Genomic DNA, 19,979 nt, shown 5'->3' on the forward strand with positions numbered 1-19,979 from the left:
GCTGTGATTACCCTCAGCATTCGTGCATAAAGCAAACAGAAGGGGAAGCCCTTCACTCTGCTCCAAGACACCCAGCAGAAGCCATTCTCTGAAGATGCTAAGAGGACAGGCCACTTACTCGGCATCCTCTCACATCTTTTATTCAACTCAGCTCCCATAGCGCTGAGCTTAAAAACTGAAGAGTTTCCTCAGAGTTATAAGCCAATATAATGGAATAGTGCTTTTGTGGCTACTGGACCCAAAAAGGTCTCTGTGAAGTAGAAAAGGAGGAGAAAATCAAAATGCATGTCATTGAGGCTGGAGAAGCAATTTGCAGACTTAGAAAGAAAACAACCAGGAGGGGTAACCCCTCCCTGCCCACACACCCACCCTGTGATGACCCTGAAGCAGGCTATGAGGACCTTCACCACCAGATGCTGACCTTGTAGTAACAATATATGGACTTCAGGGGCAAAGGCTGAAAAGAGAATTCATTGCATGTTCTAAAGTAGACTTCAGCATTGAAAATTAACAAGTAGCAGGTACAATAGGAAAGGTGGTATAATATAGTGCCGACCCATTAGAGATGACTTGAGTTAAACTATGGGGGGAGGGGTAGGGCCAGGCAAGGTAGGTGGTGATCTGATCACAAATGGGAGAGGAAGAGCACATGGAGGACTGCCACTGTAGGCACGCACAGGGGCCTGAACAGCCCACAGTGAAACTTTGAGATATTCCACATAGCACCAGGTGAGGACAACAACTCCACCCAGCAATGACTGCTGCACGATGGACAGGGAGGCAGGATAGTAGAGCTTAAGAAGCTTTTATTTCAAATGCTCTACTCTTTAGAATAAAGTGGATTTTTAAAATACACAATAAAATTTTTTGACAGTTGAATTACATCATCAACTTGATCATTCATATCAGGAATCAAGTAAGAGACAGCCCTTAAGGGTGGGTCTGTGAGAGCATTTCCAGGAAGAATTGAGGGAAGGAGGAAGACGTTTGCCCTAGTGTGGACAGCCCTTCTAGTGGTAGAATATAAATAAAGAAGTTTCAGGAGAACCTAGTGCTTTCTGCCGGGCTACCCATGCAACTTGCTGGTGTGCACATCCACTCGGTTGCTGCATCGTGGCCTTCCATCGTGGATACTGGAAACCAGCTTCAGCAGTGTTCCAGCATGGACTGAATACCAAGAGTTCTCCAGGAATCCTCCAGGTTATCAGTGCAAGAATGGGGCTACTGAGGCATCCAGTCATGTGATCTAAGCAGCTAATAGGTTTTCTGACTCTCCAACCTGCAGACAGCCTTGGTTGGACTGTCAGCTCTTATCCTGTAAGCCAATCCAACAAGTTTCCTTTGTAATACATACTCATTCTATTACTTCTGGTCCTCTAGAGAACCTGACTAATACAAACCTTCTAACAAAAAATGGAATTGATAAGTTGGGATGCTGTCCTAGGAGGACATGTTTGCATTTTAGCGCATGGACCCAGTGACATGCCTTCTGGAGCAGGTTTGCACTTAGGGACCATCCATCCACATTCCCAGCTCCATTTGGAGGGACCTGCTGAGCACATGTGCTCTCCCTCAAGAGCTTCATGGTGTGACTCTCTCAGTTTGGCAGGAAGAGAAAAGTAGGCAGGAGCCAAGGAGCCACCAGCTCCATCCTCAGATGACAGGAAAGAGCACAGGGCAGTGACTTACCACATGACAGGAGGCATTATCCCCCATTCGAGCCTTCCCTTTCTCATGAAAGTGTGAAAAATGAACATTTAGCCTAAACATAAATGTCAATCTTATGTTTATTGTTTAGTTCACTGGAGTCATAAAGTAAATCTCCATCCTCACGCAGAGGCTGGGTGTGCTGTCTTTCATGTCAGTCCCTCAGAAAGCTAAGTGGAGAAGAGCTTGGCACTTCCAGCCCCACATACCAGTGGGATCTTAGGTGGCAGTTCTCCAGTCCAGGCAGAGGTGGTATCAGCAGAGGATGGCCACCCTGGCCTGGAGAGTGAGGCTGGGGAGGACCCTGGTGAGGCAGCAGGGCCTTGGGAAGTGTTGGGAGACATTGAGAAAGAATAAACATATTTAATTGGTTTATACCAAAAATTAAAAACTGTTTTTCTTTTTGGTTTGTTTCCAACAATTTGGGAGGAAATTCCAAGATTTCATTCAAGCCTATTTAGACAAAATAGAATTTTGATGAAGTTACAATTAGCTTGGCAAAATACATGCTGTACAGAAGAACTAGGAGGTGGCAGTCAGTTTATGTAACTGTGGCGCTTTGCTTGTTAGGGGCCTAGAACTAAGTCACTTTTACAAAACATGGTACTCAAGTGGGTCAGTTAACTGCCATCTAACAGTGGCAGGACAGTTATTAGCTTTGTCTTTAGGTTTTATCTCAGCCTTTAAAAGCATGTTGTGGAATTGGATAAAGTACGTGAAAGTCATTTAATGTGGAACATGGCATGTGCAGACATCAGGCATTTTATTTATAGTGCTGCTTCATCTGTACAAGGACGAATGAGCCAGTTCATAATTTTACCAAGTAATTAAGCAAATTTAACATGTCCATGGACCAGACTTTTGTCCAGAAACCATTTGATAATATATACTTATTGCTTTCAGAAGGCTTTCTGCTGCTCTTGGTGGGGGGGGGGGGCATGGCAGGGGTGGACAGGAATGGCAGTGAACACCTGGCTAGCAGTTGCTGCTCTAATTTCACTCTGCTATTCACACTGAGCAGCAGTTTGCATTATCTCTGTATTTTTGTTATTGACAGCACAGGCCGACGAGAAATTCAGATGATATATGTGTTGAGCATATGAGCAAGGGTACCAGATGAAAAGTGGTGAGATACATGTTTCATGAATATTCTGTGCAGCCAAATGCCATTGTTTCCCCTGGCGCCTCTACCTGCTTTATTTCAGGGCAAAGACACTTTGTTTTTATCTCATTTAATTTTAAAGAAAATATCTGTTGCCATAGAAATAGTTTTCATGCCGACACTGTTAACATACCAACTAGTCTTTGGGTTTTGGCAGTCAACAATTAGTGTGTCTCTTACAAATAGACATAGTTTGTTTCTCTACAGACTATATTAGACAACACACCATGGGACTCACATCTCCAGAGGTCAAATATCACTGAGATGACAGAGGTAAACTGTACAAATGATATGAGGATATTGACACCTAGCTTCTTGTGGGTGTGCTCATGTGCATGAGTGTGTATGCATATCATGGCATGTCTGTGGAGGTCAAAGGACAATCTCAGGTATCTGTTATCACTTTCCACCTTGTTTGAGGCAGAATCTCTTATTTGTAGCTACTTTTTGCACCAGGCTGGTTGGCCTGAGTCTTCCAGGAGTTCTCCTGTCTCTGCCTCTCATCTCATCATAGGTGAAGTAGGATTATAGACACAAGCAACTACATCTGCCTTTATGGGAGTTCTAGGGATTGGGATTCAAATTCAGGTACTTACACTTGTACAACAGGATCTTAACCTGCTGGGCCATCTCTCTAGCCTGACATCTGGCTTCTAAAATCATGTCTGGTCTTTGGCACACCATTCTGTTCACTCCAGCCTACCGCCTTCTGGAGATCCAGCTTACCTCTTGGGCAAGGTTTAGGGGTAGGGAGACAGAGCTCAACTTTCTTTTACCTTTCCTATCAACATTATACCCTGTTACACAGAAGCCTTAAGCACTGAACCCAGATCACACTGCCCATCATGGCAAGTGGGCCTTGGCACAAGTTCAGGGAGATAAAACTTACATATGCTACAGCCTTTGCCAGGCAGATTGAAAGAGAAAAATCCTTATTCCTTGCTGTTGTTTCCTATTAAAAAAATCTGCAAGGAAGGGCTTGGCAGATCCATGGGGAGCTGTGAAGCAGCACGTTTGGCACAAAGTCACCTCAGCAGCAATTTGCATGTTCAGGGCTGTCATCCCCGGGCTGTGCCTGACAAGACCTGCTGGGGCCTATCTGAAATGTGCATAGCCGCATGGCATCTTTCTCTTCCATGCTTCATGTCGAACCCCAGAAGATTTGAGCCAGGGCTGTTCACTGTCCTGAGTCAAACTGGAACTGATAGCAATGTTCTGCTCTTTTCTCAGTGTGTGCTTTCTCCTTATCCCATGGTCTGAACAACAGTAGCACACATGCATACACGAGGTGGGGGACACATACAATGCATGCAGGCACACACCCACACACACTTTAAAGTAAACAGAGGCACTGTTATTGACTAGGAGGATCAGTGAATATCAACCCTTGGCAACAACATCTTTCACAAACAGGCAAGCAGAGCAGGTGGACCGGGACCTTTGCACCCCAGAAGGGCCTGTGTTCAGTGCTGCAGGATATCAGGATATAGTAATACCTGAATGCCTACTTGGAGGATATTCTCTTGTGTACTGTGGTCTATGATCTTGAAAAGAGAATGACATAAACACCATGTCTCAGAAATGCTTCTGTTCATTCTTAAGATCCTTGCCAGGTCAAATGTGCATAAAAGCATGCTGGGGCTGAAATTTCCTGTCCACCAACATCTGGAGGAGCACAAATGCCCTCATGCACATGGGTAATGGAACAAGCAATTGATATCTAGAAGACGATCTGCCTTTTGCCTGTATAACAAGGTTTCCTGTAATAATGGCCATGCAAAGAACAGTGCAAGCTAGCAAGTCCAGTGTGATGTCCCTGACCTGTAAACCCCTCTCCTTTCCAAACCATGAGTGGCTGATATAAACACCAGGAAGACAGTAAAGGTTATTGTCCTGGTCCACTTCACTAGGCCTTTCTGGGAAGAACCTGACTAGTTCACATCCCTGGACTTTTGCTGTTAATTAATTACAACAAATTTACATTGCCCATACAATTTATGGGTCTATTCTTTGGTGTCTTAGTGACTTACTCTATCGCCCTCACACAGTTTGGCAGTGGCTATGATAACCGTTATCAGGGAAACAAACTGGTAACATGACATATTATTAATTGACAAATTACTTTAACAACCTACAGATTGCTCTGGTAACTGGCTAGGGTAGCACCATGGACAGCACCTGAAGCTTAGAGTTCAGAAGTCCTAAAAAACCAGTCTTTGCTCAGGAAGTCACTCAGTGAAGCCAGAGGGCTGTTGGGAAGGTGGTATGGAACTGAAGGAGCAGGGGTGTGATTGTTCATCGGTTTGAACACTTGGTTCTCAGCTGGTGGTTTCAAAGTCTCTAGGATCATCACCTAGCTAGTAGAAGTGAGTCACAGGCCCTAAAGGTGATACTTGCTTCTAATTCTGGCCCAAGTTCTCTGCTTCCTGGTCCATCGGGATGTGCAGAGCTGATGGCTCATACTCCCACCAGCAAAGTCACCATGCCTTCCCCATTGACATAGAATATATGCTCTCAAACAATCAGCCAAAGTAAACCTTTTCTCAGTTGCTTCTTTCAGATATGTTGTCATAGAACTGTAAAAATAACTAATATAAAAATTGGTATTGAGAAGTGAACTTACTGCTGTGAGAAAGTTGGCCATGTGGTTCTTTGGGCCTTTAGAACTGATTTATGGTAGGACTAGAGCAACAGGCTAGAGAAGACCTAGAATTTTAAAATCAGAGCGTAATGCACCCTTTTGGTGGGAGTACAAAAGATGAGAATGCAAACAGAAATACAAGCTGTAAAGACTGTACTCATGAGGTTTCAGAGGGGAACAAGGAGTCCATCAGGAAGTAGGCTAAAGATCATTCATGTTATATTCTGGAAAAGAATCTGTCTATTTTCTGTCTATGTTCTGAAAATTTGAGTGTGACTGAATTAAAGAGTATTGAGCTAATTTACTTGTCAGAGTAAATGTCCAGATAGTATATATTAAGTTTGTAGGATGGTTTTTTCTAGCTGCTTTTAGTAAAAATATTGGTAAGAGTTTAGAGCAAAAAGTAGAGCACAACGCTACAAAAACCATGTTGTTTGGTAAAGAGAGAATCGGGAGTGCATTTAGTAGAAAATGTACAAACTAGATGTAACTACTGGAGATTAGCAAGGGGCTGGGGAGATGGCTCAGTCAGCACAGTGTTTATCATACAAGCATGAGTACTCTCTGATTCTCAGCACCAAAATTTTAAAAAGTGCAGTAGCACTTGTAATCCCAATACATGAGAAGCAGAGACAGGCAATTCCTGGGACTTGCTGGCTAGCTTATCTAGCTGACTTCATGAGCTCTAGGTTTAGTGAGAGACCCTCCTTAAAAAATAAAGTAGAGAACAATAGAGAACAATTGAGGAAGATCCCTGATCTTGACCTCTGGCCACTACAAGAATCTGCATACATGTGTGTCTCCACACACATATTAATACACATAGACATGTACACTTACCACACATGCTACACACACACACACACACACACACACGACTAAACAAAAGCTCAGGCTTTTAATGACAGCATTTGGAAGACTGAGGTAGGAGGATTGCTATAAGTTGAAGGCCAGCTTGGCTGGAGTGAGACTCTATTTCAAAAAATCAAAACTAAAAAGACTGACACCATTAAAGAGAAGTCTGTCACTTTTCAATGGGACAATAGGAAAAGTCTCATGAGGACCAGACCCACTCATCCAAAGCTCCAACATATCAAACTGAATGCCCATTTGAAGGGCTCATGTTTAAAAAGATCACCTGAGAAGTTGGAGCCTCCAGGGCACTCTACTCAAGAAGGACCACTTAGATTCATAGCCACTCTGAGGCCATTGTGGCTGTAGTCCAAACAGGCCTAATTACATCTTGAGATGGTAGCAGAACTTGGCATTGTTCATGTCTTGCTGCTTTTGCAGGCGTGCATAATGCAAGAATTGTGTGGCCATTGAGGTTTTCACAAAGGTTTCAGAGACTAGCTGGTGAGGCCAGGCAATGTGCAAATCTGGAGCTCTTGAGAGAGTTGTGTATGAGGCTGCAAAGGTGAACTTTAACTTGCAATGGAGACTTCAGAATGTTGGAGATGCTAGGAACAAGGAACATCTGTTATGGACAACTACGTCATTTAGTGGTACTGGATCCACAGAGAACCCATGTATAATGTGAGTGACACAGTCATAGAGGCATGGATGCTCAAGCCCATTAGAGATCAGATGATGCTATCATGAGCCCTCGACACTAAAAATGAGGTAGGGGATTTGGTGTTTACCATGCTGGATTTGGGGCTTGTTTTGATCTGGTCCTTTCTTCTTCCATTCCTCTCTTTTGAAATGGTAATATTACTTATACCATTATATGTGGGAAGTATGCAACTTTTTTCCCAGTGGCTCAAAGTTAAGAGATTGCTTTGAGTCTCAAAAGAGAATTTTGACTTTGGACTTCTGAACAGCATTGACATCACTAAGACTACAAGGACTTCTGAAGTTGCATGAACAAGTTTTGCATTATGATGGCTATAAGCCTGTGGGGGCCATGGGTGGTAGAAGCTATGTTTTCCCTATGAAATGTTCCCTAATGATTATGTGTTTGAATACTTGATCCCCAGTTAGAGGAACTCTCTTGGGAAGATGAGTAACATTTAGGACTGCAGCCTAAATGAACTTGCATGTGGCAGGCATGAGAAGTAAAGAAGTCATCTGGGATGTGAGTCACAATGGGTGAACCTTGAAGGTGATATCCACTTTGATTTCCAGCCACAAGCCATCTTCTTCCTGACCCACTGAGCTGTGAGGATCTGATGTTTCTCACTTCTCCCACTATGGTCCGAGCCACCACAGCCCACATGCTTCTAGGATGGATTGTACCTCTTAAAACCAGGAGTCACATTAAACCCTGGCCCTCATAGTTGCTTTGGTCAGGTATCTGGTCCCAGTTATGTAAGTAACTCAAACAGGGGCAAGCACAGTCTTTGCTGTATACACCATAACTTTCTGACTTGGCAAGAGGTTCAGGAACCCAGGATTCACACTATCTTCTGAATCCTCTAAACATTTATAGGTCCTAAGGTTAGCAGGTCTATTTTTCACTGCAAATGTGAGTTCAATGGTGGCAAAAAATGTTCTGCTGAAGGCTTTGGCAGGTGGCTGCCCTACCATCTCAGGCCTGCTGTAAGAAGTTGCTGCTGATGTATGGTCAGTGACCTCCCTCTCACCTTCACCCAAACTCTCCACAATAGTAGTGGTTAGTGTCTATAAGCATTGCCTCAGAAAGGGGGCCTCATCCTCAGGCCTTCTGGGAGCCCAAGATCAAATCTTATAAAATGGAAATTCTCAGGCTGCCTTTGGCCATTCAACAACAGGTGACCTTCAACTAAGTAACCCATCCATCATGTGACCTTACAAATCCCTGTACTGTCTCCTGATTGTCTGATCATCCACTCCTTCCTATGACTGACAGCTTGCATTTGTTTGGCAAAGTGTGCTATCATATTCTTCCTCTCTGAACCTTCATAAACACCAGTGAGTGGAAACAGGGGGCTCCTGAGTCCAAATCTCAAGTTCAAATTCTGCTTTGGAAGTGGTAGGATAGTGTGTGAGGTGGTGGATTCTTTCCTGTGGAAAACAATAGTGATCAGGTCAAACTCACAGTATCGGCAAGCTGTTTAATTAAAGAAATGTGCGCTCTGCCACATAGCAGGAATGTCCCTCTCTAAATGTTAATTCTTGTCCTGGTCATCACATACAGTGTGGACATAGCAAAGGTCAGGTAAACTTTGCAAAGGAAAGCAAGACCTCAGGAGATCCAAAGCTTTGCTCTAATAAAAACTTTTTTTAAATTTTCAGAGTTTGTATTTCTTATCTACAGAAGAAGGATACTCCAATTAGGAGAGGGACAGGTGATAGTACAAGGTTAAGTCTGACCATCAGCGGTGATGGTGCAGGGTGGGATCAGCCAGGCTCTGTGAGCTACCTTCTCCCTGCAGCAAGACAGAGAGACAGCAACACCAAACGCAGGACAAAGTACGTCTGTGTGTGGTGCAGACGCATCAGAAACAATCTCAACAAGACCCAGACTGGGGACTCCACAGAGCAAATGTCAGCTTGTTCAACAACGTTATCACAAGATTTGAGGTTTGGGAAGAGGAATAGGAACTCACTAGGGCAAGACTGCTGTCAACGCAACTGTGGACCTCACTGAGATTCCGGCTCAAGAAACATGGATTCACTTAGGTTTGTGATGTGGTATGGGAAGTTTAAACTCTGTCTGCATATTTGATGACAATTAGGATGCTTTAGACTTTTTTGCATGTATGTGTGGTATGTGTGCATGGTCTATGTGAGCGTGTGTGGCTGCATGCTTTATAGACATGCTTGTGGAGGCCAGAGGACAACCTTCTGAGTTGTTCCTCAGGGAGACCACCAATCCCTTTTTAACACAGGTTTCTCATGGGCCTGGGCTCATTAATTAGGCTAGACTAGCTAGGTGGCCAGTGAGCTCCTAGTTCTGCCTGTGGTTGGATTACAGTCATGTGATTACACAGTTGGTTGCCCAAATCCTGGCAATTCACACTCAATATTTTAATATTTATAGCTGAAGGAAAAATATATTTATATATAATCTAAGTGTTATATTAGCGAAAAGAAAGTTCGTACTATTACAATCATATTACATAATATATAGTCCATGTTCACATCTTCTTAATTGTACAACTGTCCTTGTAACTAATTTAATATATAAAATACAACTGAGACATAAAGTTACATTTCCCTTTATTGTCCTAAAAATTTCTACTATCATTGCTACTATTTTTCCCATTTTCATCTCATAGCTATTTCTTTAATCTTATATTCAAAAACCCTTTTTCAAAAATAATTTTGAGATTTTGACCTTAAAATTATAACTCTATTATCAAACAAATGAATAAGATAATCTCTTTTTATATTTGGCAAATCAAGTTGTAAGCTAGAGAATTTAGAATAAAGTACATGCATGAAAAATATAAGATCTACAGAAAAGGGGTGGCTAATAAAAGGCATTTAGGGGCTGGAGAGATGGCTTAGTGGTTAAGGTGTTTGCTTGTAACACCTAAGGATCCAAGTTAGCTTGCCAGGACATCTGACATTTGTTTGCAGTGGTTAGCTACCCTGGCATGCATATCCCCCCCATCTCTAATAAATAAAAATAAAAATATTTTTAATAAAAATGATATAAGAAAAGGAAAAGGCATTCATGATGGTTGTGTACATGTTGTTACCAGGAGGATTGCTCAACATTTCAGAGACTCCCTGTTTCCTTATTTACTTCTTTAGTTCCCTCCTTTCCTTTCCTCTTCCTCCTTCTTCCCTCCCCTCTTATCTCTTTCTCCCTCTCCCTTCCCTCCCTCCTTCTTCCCTATCTCTCAGCCATTCTCCCTTCTTACCTCCCCTTTCCTCTTTCTCCTTCTTCATCTCCTCCTTATTCTTGCCCCTTTTCCCTTTTTTCCTCTCTACAGCTCTCTTTTCTTGCCCCCTCCTCTCTTACTCCTTCCTTCACCTCTCCTTCCATCCCCCTTCTTCTTCTTCTCTTCCTTCATCTCTCTCCCATCCTGCCCCCTTCTTCCTTTCTATTCTTTCTCCTTTCTTCCTTCTTCTCTAATAATATCATAAACCATAACACTGACAAGCTGAGTATAGGCAGCACTCCTCACTCCACACTTTTCAGTCTTCCTTTTAATTGTATCATCACTGCCATGCACCTCGATCTCTTCTTCAGTCTCACTCTATTCAACAACATCAAATAGTGTCTCTGCACCCATAACTGACATAAAATGGGTTTCTGAAAGTGTCACTATAGACGTCCTGATGAGGGAACAATAGTGGTCTGTGGTTTCACAGTTCAAGTCCAGACTTATAGTTCACCACCTTGGCCAATTTCCTTATTTTAAAGTTGAGCTACTAATGCCTTTTGATCTGACAAGGTCAGGGGGCATGTAAGGTGCCTTGCTTGAAAATGCTCTTTTATGTTTCTTCTAAAGTTTGTTTTTAATAAGGAATATATTTACATAGCTTAAACATAAAGATACAAATGAACAAAAACAATGAAAAATTTCCCTCATAATACAGCATTTTCTGCAGAAGCATACATAAACATTTCTGTTAGCTTGTCTATCCTTCTAGCAGTTTTATGCAAATATAAGCAAATATACACACGTGTGCAGCCATAGTTTCACTTGTCTTCTGCATCTTGCATTTTTCTTTGGCAAAGTGTCCTTGAAATCCTCCTGCAGTGGTTCAAAGAGCAATGCTTCATTTCTGACACAGCTGTGTAGTAAAGGAAGGCAGTTTGCTTTAAAGAGCAGAGCACACAGCATGGATGTAAATCAGACTGCCTCCACTGTGGTCTTTCATGGCACAGCCGGGGTGTCTTAGTTCTTTATGAATAGTGATGAGGATCAGTGCTGCTTAGAGAGCTTAGGCTGGGTGCTGCTGCTGAGCTATGTGCTTCAGGTGTTACTGTAGGGAATGCTAGCGGTCTTATGATGTGCCAAACCTTCTCACTATTTCATATGACAAAGCTGAGGTGGAGAGAAGTGGGTGTGCAATGCCTGCCTGCTGTCAGGGTGGCTGATGTCATAGGTATGGCCACAATGCTTTGTCCCCACCCCTGCCAGTTTGCACCCCTTCTTTTTCCTACCCATCCTGCCCTGGCTAAAGCCTTGAGGCCTCCAGCATCTCCTCGTGGTCTCTAGCCAGCCAGCATTCTGCCCACCCCTGCATTACATGGTGTGAAAGGGAAATCAGAGCATGTCTCTTCTGCTGAAGCTCGCCCCCATGCCTCCTTGTCACTGCATCTGAATCTGTCGTGCCACTCTCCTTGGGCATCTGCTCTACAAGGTCACACTCTAGCTTCCTGGGTATCTACCTGAGAGGTGAGGAACATGTGTCGGCCAGGGGCAACCTCTATGGAGCTGCCTCCAGAGACTCCCACATTCTCCTGCTTTGGGTCTGCGCTGGAGCCATCACCTTAATAACCTTCTTTTCCAGCTCTTTCCACACTATAGGTAGCTTTTAATACTTGTGTTTCTCCCATTTAGTGGCTAGCAGAATTGTCCCCTCACTTCTGGTTTGAGTATCTGGCCTGTAGTGGCTTGACTTGAAAATGCCACATAAATGCATAGAATACATTTTATGTGTACATGATTTTTAAAATGATTTGCTTGATGTTTTATTTAACCAAAGAGAATTTATTTCAATTAGTTATAGGTGGCTCCCTTTACTTGGACCTCTAAGAATCAAGGAGTCTGAAACTCAAGAAACAGGTGACCTAAAGTAGGGGATAAGCAAGGGTGGTTCTCTGAGCCTGAGTTCAGCTTGTGAGTCCAAGCCTAGAAAGATGGCAATGGGCAAAGTGATGTTCCAGGTGCGAGGGCCAAGAGCGAAGGTTAAGCATTGTGTTTCACTCAGAGTAAGATTATGGGCACACAGTAGGTAACCAGAAGCAGATGGCACAGACTGAAAACGTGAGTGTGATTTTCTATTCCTTCTGCCCCTTAACTAGGAAAATTTATTATGTAGATGATGGGACATGACCCAGGATATCCAGCGTCCTACTTTTTCTACTGAATAGTGTTTACCAGAGGCTGCTCTTCATCAGGAAAACACAGTAACAGCCTTCTGATGGTACAGGCATCCACTCAATGCTGAGACCATCCACCCCCGTGGCACCCTGAGCCCCAGGCACTAAGAGCTAGAGCACTGATGAGCCATTTCTCTCTTTGCAGAACCTCCAAGTTCTGCATGTGGCCTTGGTCTGAATAGGTGTCACCAAGTATGAATTATTTTGTCTGCAGGCAGGTTTTGGAGTTCTGGGACTTGCATCACTCTCACTTTGCAGTGAACTTCTTCTTCGCAGATATCATGGTGGCCAGACCCACTACCCCTTTCTGATGCTCAGCTACGCATCCTCCCAAGAGCCCTGGGCTCCAGTTGGTGATCTTTGACTATGGTCATTCCCCTCTATCCATTGCCCATTTCCAACACAACATGAGAGCTGGAAAGTTCTATCACTTTCTGTGCTTCAGGAACTTAATTTAGTGCTTTATAGACTTTATCTTACTTTACTATTCTAACAGTCCTTAAAGAATAAGTGACAAGGGCTGGAGAGATGGTTTAACAGTTAAGCGCTTGCCTGTGAAGCCTAAGGATCCCGGTTTAAGGCTCGATTCCCCAGGATCCACGTTAGCCAGATGCACAAGGGGGCGCACGCGTCTGGAGTTTATTTGCAGTGGCTGGAAGCCCTGGCGCACCCATTCTCTCTCTATATCTGCCTCTTTCGCTCTCTGTCACTGTCAAATAAATAAATAAAACTAAACAAAAAATGTAAAAAAAAGAATAAGTGACAATAGTAATTCACCTGATCAGGAAAAGGGGTTGTTTCTAGGAGCCATGCAGTGTAATGGTTGGAGTTGTTCCTTTGTCTGACTGCTTCTAACATTTTATTCATCTCTGCTTGGTTTGAAACTATCCGTAGGTCAGCAGCCCCTTCTTCCCATCACTGCGTGCAGACTGCAGGAGTATGTGAGGTAAGGCTTCTTCCACTAGGTTTATAGGGCTGGGAGATAGCTCAGTGGGAAAGCAAAAGAAGCTAATATCAATCTCAAGAATATACATTAAAAATATTTCATACAAAATATGTTGTCAATAACTCTGAGCTGTCTAAGAATAGAAAATGGGCTATGCCATTCAATCAAATACAATATAATGAAAAGGCAGATGTGGTGGTGACACGTGTCATCTAGCACTGGGGCTTTCTGGAGAGCTGCTCTACCCTAGCAGGTGAGATCCAGGCCAATGACAGACCCGGATTCATAAAGAGGTGCATGGTGTTTCTGGAGGAATGATACCCGAGTTTGTCCTCTGGCCTTCACATGCACACACAGAAATGCACACACATATAAAAACAAGCATATGACTAATTAGCCCTTGGCTTTGGCCTGTGATTAGGCAGCACATCAGGGTAGGAGTAAGTGGCAGAGAAAGTCCATGCATTAAAAAGCCTATGATCAGATGGAGCAGTGCTTAGAAGATGCAAGCCACCACAGCAGACGCGTCATTTGATGATCTGTGTTTTCATGGAATTATTTATGCTACAAATTTCCATTCTAAATCAATCAAGCAATCAATCAATCAATGGCAGCATCACTGTCTTTTCTAAATTTAACCCCTTCATTCAGCTTTTGGTGTACAATATATGGAAGATTGAAATAATTCTCTTTTGTGTCTGCTTTTTCCCCCTTCTTTTTATATCTATTTTCTAGTTATATGATATTGCTCTGAAGGGGCCAGACTAACTACTTCATAATAAGAACAAGTGTGCCATGAATACATTCCTTAGATTTACACTGTATCTTCAAGACTGAGGTGAAAGAAGAAAAAAAGTGAGGTTTTCTTGCTTCAGAATCTGACTGGGGCTACTTAGGATCTCTCACCTTCCAATGGGCCAAACATACTTGTTACCAACTTTGTCCATAAAGTTTTATTGATACCCAACCTTGCCAATTTGTTCCATGTGTTGTCTGTGGCTCATTTTGTACAAGCACGTCAGTGAGTCCTGGCTACAGAGACGTATGGACACAGGGTCTGGTTGTGTTACAAATACCTGGTCAGTCAGCTTATAAAGAAGAAATGTTTTATTTTTTTGGCTTGCTGTCTTCAGGTTTCAGTCCATGACTAATTAGCCCTTGGTTTTAGTCTGTGATTAGGCATCATAGTAGGAGTGAGTGACAGAGGAAGCCCATTTGCCACATGCCAGAACATGAACGAGGAAGAAGCTGGGGCTCCACGCTTCTCTGAAGGATACACTCTACTATTATCATGCATATTGTTAAGGTGGACTGTATGAATCATACACACACCTGAGGGGCACATCACATGTGTACCCATGCACAAAAGCAGAAATGTACACACCCATACAAGAGGTACACACATATATACACTGCACTGCATACCTTTACACAGGCACTCCCAATGTCCCAGCTTTACTTATGAAGGATCCACTAACTCCCATCAGCATGGACTGCAGACCAAGCCCTCAACACAAGGTATTTAAGATAGAGACTGAGGTACTAATCCCTTTCCAATAAGTCTGTCACCCTGGTCTGTGTCACGTCTATTTGTGTCATCACAAGTTGCCATTTTATTGGTGGCCATGTGAAGATGGACATTTTGCTTCCAGAAGCTAATGTTATAACACTGCATTCTCATTAGTATAGTATTTTGTTATAATCATCTCACTGCCAATGGACCAATGTATTTATGACATACATATGGGAAATGAATATTCATTTCATGAAGATAGAGCATGCATATTAAGGGAGGAGGAAAGGAATGAACGATTCTTAGCTGATGTAGTGGTTCTTATCTAGATTATATGCATTTGAGAGGGTGAGTTAGGAGGATGACTGTGAGACAGAGCTCCCACACACAATTTCTGAAATCACAGGTGTAACTGTCAGCAACCTGAACCTTTTGTGGCAGTCCACCTTCCATTGTCACCAAAGCTCAGACTGAGAGGCAGTTCATGCATCTTGAGTATAGAATGGCACTACCCCATGACATGCAAGTTCCTGCAGAGCTTCCAGCTGCTATGACTTTCTGATTGTACCTGGAGGCCAGAAGCTCATTGTTTCTCCACCTGGGATAGTCTGCTAACCCAAGGTCTGCTTGGCTGATCACAGGGTGGACACAGGAAGGGCTGGACAGTCCTGTGGTCACCAGAACAAGGCAGAAAGAGGTGAGGGATTTCTAGAACTCTGAGGTCACTTTATCTTCCTTGAGCAAGCAGAACTTGTTTTACCTACCTGAAAAATGCACATTTTTCAAAAATGAAGGGGAGGCCCTGACTAAGGGCCTGTTCAAGGTCAAGTTGGTCAGGATTGTCATGGACTGGCTATCAAAACATCCTCCTGCTGTTCTTGTGGCTTTATCTATTTTGTGATGAGGTTTCTATTTGGACACTTTCTGTCAAACTGTATTGATAATCCCTATTTAAATGTTAGAAATGGCAATTTAATAAAGTCCCACTTAAAAATTACCCTGACATAAAGTATTGGATTAAACCCCCTCATCACTAAAGCTCAGGAGATCAGAGAAAACAAGAGTCTGTGAACATGACGCCTGCAGCTCAGAAACGTAACTGATTTTAATGTCAACTAGGAGTCAAAATCACATCTGAAAAGGATTTTTTTTTTAACTACAAGAAAATGTACAATTAAACCTAATGCCTTTTCCAAGCTGAACCAATGATTGCACTGGGTTTTTTTTTCAGAGAAAATGAGTGGGGTGTAGAAGGAAATAATGAGAACAACTGTGACCCATTACTGCAGTTCACAGAGCTCTTACAGACAGCAGCCCCCACCAGGTTGCAGCATATGGAGTCAATCCCAGCTTTTCATTTCCATGGAGTGGAACAGAGTTCTGTTATCAGACAGACAAATGGGGAAGTCACAGACAAATTGCTAATGCACAGTGAACCTGAAAGTACAGGCCAGAGTTTCTCTCATAGAACAACTGCCATTTTGCCAGAACTCCCTTTTTCCAGCAGAACAGGTTGTGCCAAACACACTGACAGTGGCCTCAGAGGACAATGCTTGGGCCTCTGAGGCCAGGTCCTTGCACTTTCAGAAACTGAAGATTGGCTAGGTCCAAGGTCACCATGACCTCTGGCAGTGATCTGGTACCTACCAGCCCATTCCAACCAACCCGTCTCTCCAGATCAGCATTTGTGAGTTATTCTTGTTATTTTTAGCTTTTATGATGAGGATGGATCCAAATTAAAATGACTTTAAAGGAAAGTCTTCATTTGAGGCCATCATCATGTTTCCTTGCCATCGTCACCCCATGGACTCCTCATGGCACACAGGGTGCTACCATCAGCCCGGCCCTGTGTAACTTCAGTGGTGAGAACAATATTTGCACCATCTAACTTCACTGTAAACTCTCTGTGAGTGTGAACTGTGTGGCAAAATACATGGCATGATAGCTAATTACCTCCCTGAAGCCACACACTCAGAAGGCTGAGGGGAGGAACCCAATGCAGGGAGTGGGAACAACCATACCATGAATCCCTAGGTCCCGGAGCTCTCACACCTGGTGCTCTTTGGACTGCTGCTGATACTGCTGACTTTGGCCACAGGATTCAAGGATGCCTGCTGGATGGTCTTACCAGTTGTCCCTGTGGTTCATTTCCTAAAGGACAGGATAACAAAGATATTATCACTAACAGATAAGGAGACAATGGGATGACTTTCCCTGGCACTTCAACACTCACAATAGCTGTGCTTAGTACAGGTATCTCCATGCTAAGATGTGTGAATAGGGACTGGGTGTATAGCTCAGTGGGAAAAGTGCTTGCTGCATAAGCATAAGGACCTGAGTTCTTAGCTCCAGTACCCATGTAAAAGCCAGGGTAGGTAGCACATGCCAGTAATCCCAGTGCTAGAAAAGTGGAGGCAGGAGATCTCTGAAGTCTGAAAGTTAGCTAGTCTAGCTGAATGAGTGAGCTGCATGCTCAGAATGAGGTTGTATTAAAGAATAGGTTGGACAGCAACTGAGGAAGACATCTAACATTGATCTCTAGCTTCTATACACAAGTATACACATGTGTACAAACATACAATCATGCATATATACTTGCACACGCAGTATGCACACATAAAGAACAAGCAATAAGAACAGATATATGTCAATGGTTTTCCCCAGAACGTTGATTTGAAAGCTTACAGCAGATAATTGGAAGACATTTTCAAACCTTTAGTTAATTCACTTTGTAATGTGTAGCATTTCATAGTTTTAAAACATGCCTGGGTTTAAGGTTAAAACTAAGCCCACTTAATATTTAAAATATTTTTTGTTCATTTTTTATTTATTTATTTGAGAGTGACAGACACAGGGAGAAAGACAGATAGAGGGAGAGAGAGAATGGGCGCGCCAGGGCTCCCAGCCACTGCGAACGAACTCCAGACGCGTGCGCCCCCTTGTGCATCTGGCTAATGTGGGACCTGGGGAACCGAGCCTCGAACCGGGGTCCTTAGGCTTCACAGGCAAGCGCTTAACCGCTAAGCCATCTCTCCAGTCCTTAATATTTAGATTGATCAATTACCAGTCAGTTTGAGTGATTATTGCTTTCTTATATATCTTGATGAAACTAGGAAATAATGTAAAAGGTGATAAATATTTTATATGTTCAACTCTACTTTTAAAATAAGGTGATTTAACTCACAACAAAATATAGTTGGTTGATGATGACATTATATCAGCCATGTTGTGTCTTAGCAGAGCATCACCAAAAGGCATTTTCTTCAGTAATGAACATTTAGAATATATACATTAACTTCTGCCAAGGTTTGCTGCAACACTGAGCATCAAAAATGCTCTGATTTTAAAATATCTGGATATTTCAAAGAGTATTATCAAAGACAGAATTCATTTTTCAAAAGATGAGATAGAAAATCAGAAAGCGAGCACGAGGTGCTTTGGTAGTAGGAGCCATTGTTTCTGGTGTCTCTATTCAGAGGCCTCATTAAGCAGAGTCTCTGGCAATAACTGTGGAGGTGTTGATGGGCAGCAGTGAAGTGTGTCAGGGAATGAAGAGACCCTCAGGGCTCTCCAGCCGCTGTGGATCAGCCACGCACAGCATTGCCATAAATCCTCTAAAAGACACTGTGCTCCAGTTCTTGCAGGCTACCCTGGAATAAGAGTCTTCATAGTGCTCAGTAAATGGACTCAAAAGGATTACGCATGACTTCCTACAAAATACACAAATGCTACAAAGTGCTGCTGTGAACATGCACTAAAATGAGCACACAGAGGGCAGAACAACCTGGAAATAATTTCATGGAGCTAAGAGTGCTTCAAACTACCATCAAAAATCTGCTTGGAAACCAGCTTGAGAGTTGGTGTCAGTGTCTGGGTTCTTGTTCTAGAATCATTAGTTTGCAGTGAGTTTGTGCTATGGCTAAATATGCTTGTGTTTTACAACTAAGTAGAACGGTGTACCAGAAGAATCTTTAAGGATGGACAGCTTGTGCTTTTCTCTTGCCTGCTAATGCCCAACATTTACAGTCATGCATGCATGTACACACGTACATAGATGGACACAAACACAAGTGCATACACACTCATGGGCACACACATACAAGCATAAAAACACACGTATACATGCACAAACATTCACACACATGCACACAGATATATACGTTCATACCCATACAAATGCACAAATTCACACAAGCACTCTCAAACACACACTTAGGTCTGGAAACACATATACGTATATGTGCTCACATATCTGCACACAAGCACACACACACACTTCCACAACTAACAAATGCACATGCGGGTATGCACTTACATAGACATACACACACATGCTCACACTCATACACATACATGCCCACATACTCATCTGCATACACACACAAATTGTAAGTGCAAGAAATTAATTTTCCTCAGCACGAATTGCTCCTTTATTCACAGTGGGTCTGAGCATTTCACTTCTACATGACAAAAGCGCAAGCCCCAACTGTTCTGATGTCAGTTGTCCCCTGTCATCTATCTACTCGGGAGTTTTTCCAAGATAAACAATGCCTCCTAGAATCACTGTAGCTTGACTACAGAGCCCAGTAATGGCGAAGCTGAGGGGTTATAATGCAGACTCCAGCACTGCTGTTCCCAGCACAAAGGGCCAAGGACAAGAGGGCATGCTGACTATCCGATACAATCTGTCTTCCCTTATATTAGCTTTGAGAAAGGGATCCCCTATTCTCATAGCCAGATTATGGGAAGCTATTAGCATATACACTTGACATCATTGATTTTTTTTGACATCATTGATTTAAAAATGATATTGTGGTTCTTTTCATTAAGAGCTGTTAACTCTATGGTCTGCCACTGCGCCTGGACCACAGGACCTGGCTCCCAGTGATGCTTTCTAGAGGGCAGAGCCTCTGAAGTTCAGGTTCTCTATCTTAAAAACACAGGGCCAGGTTAAAGTTAAAATTTATCATTTAGCACTCAATACTTCTTCCAAGAATCTCCAATGCCCTGCTACACACTTGG

General features: G+C 42.9%; 1 protein-coding gene across 13 annotated transcripts in view; it reads right to left on the reverse strand.

Annotated features, from left to right (window-relative positions):
* The window catches only part of Myt1l (myelin transcription factor 1 like), a 456,412-nt gene that overhangs the window by 309,048 nt on the left and 127,385 nt on the right, over positions 1-19,979 (reverse strand). For 12 of the 13 annotated variants that reach the window (XM_045143668.1, XM_045143670.1, XM_045143677.1 and 9 more), the window contains one exon: positions 16,979-17,108. The exons of the other annotated variant lie outside the window; for it this stretch is intronic. The gene's annotated coding sequence lies outside the window, so the exon portion shown is untranslated. The remainder of the gene's footprint in view (positions 1-16,978; positions 17,109-19,979) is intronic. 13 annotated transcript variants of the gene reach the window in all.

The sequence above is a fragment of the Jaculus jaculus genome, chromosome 2 (genome assembly GCF_020740685.1).
Source record: "Jaculus jaculus isolate mJacJac1 chromosome 2, mJacJac1.mat.Y.cur, whole genome shotgun sequence".
NCBI classification, from domain to species: domain Eukaryota; kingdom Metazoa; phylum Chordata; class Mammalia; order Rodentia; family Dipodidae; genus Jaculus; species Jaculus jaculus.